Below are 924 nucleotides of genomic sequence, written 5' to 3'. Positions count from 1 at the left end.
GAAGCCCATAACACAAAATTATAAAACCCAAAACCCTAGGGCTAGGACGACAGTTTACACTTTTGAATGCTCTGGCTTTGAGGCTTGACCTAGGCAGAAACCCTAGTGCACCTCGTGGCCGGAACAAGTGGGTACTGTAGAATTTTCCATATAATAAACAGAAAAGAAAAAGATAATAAGTCAACATATAAACAGGAAAAGAAAAGAAAAGGAACCAACGTCAGTTTCAAAACAAAAAAGACTCACCTGTGTAGATAGTTTAATCCATTGAACAACTGCCAGAGTAACAATTAAATAATATACTGGTTAATGGATTGGTTTACTTTATCCTTATTATTTCTTGCCATTCAAGATTGCAAACATTTTTTTTTCGTCCCTGGAGTATTCACTGCCAATAGCAGTGACTAATCTCCTCGCTACGTTGGAGGCACCTCAAAGGGTGGGATAGCTGGTCCCAAGATTTAACGCGGCTGCATACACAAGGCAGGATTCGAACCCGTGACCTTGTTTAAGCATGGATCAACCCCTACTACTGAACTACACGCTTGGGGTTTTTTAAATAGGTGAGGACTTCCCAGGAGGTCACCCATTCTAGTACTACTCTCGCCCAAACATACTTAACTGCGGAGTTCTGATGGGATCCGGTACATTAGTTCTGGTATGATCGCACCTATTCAAGATTGCAAACATTACACCCAAATAATTAGAACAATTCATTAGACGTTTTCACCATATGCAATATGCATGCACCAAAAATGTCATGTGGTGTATGATGTTTTCAATGATAACTTACCATGCACCAAAAATATTATGGTGTATGACGTTTTCTACCTAATTACCATGCAAAAATATATGTCCAAAGTCACGGGAAAATAAAGAGTACTAGTGTGTACAAAACGTCAAGACCTATGGCATTTTTGCTTG

General features: G+C 39.3%; 1 pseudogene; it reads right to left on the bottom strand.

The window, feature by feature from the left end:
• Positions 1 to 556: 556 nt before the first annotated feature.
• On the bottom strand, positions 557 to 672 carry LOC114915930 (uncharacterized; annotated as a pseudogene).
• Between the last annotated feature and the right edge of the window lie 252 nt (positions 673 to 924).

The sequence above is a fragment of the Cajanus cajan genome, chromosome 8 (genome assembly GCF_000230855.2).
Source record: "Cajanus cajan strain Asha chromosome 8, NIPB_CcT2T_4, whole genome shotgun sequence".
Taxonomy (NCBI): Eukaryota; Viridiplantae; Streptophyta; class Magnoliopsida; order Fabales; family Fabaceae; genus Cajanus; species Cajanus cajan.
Note: the sequence above shows the minus strand (reverse complement) of the source record. Positions and strands in the feature narration are given on the sequence as shown.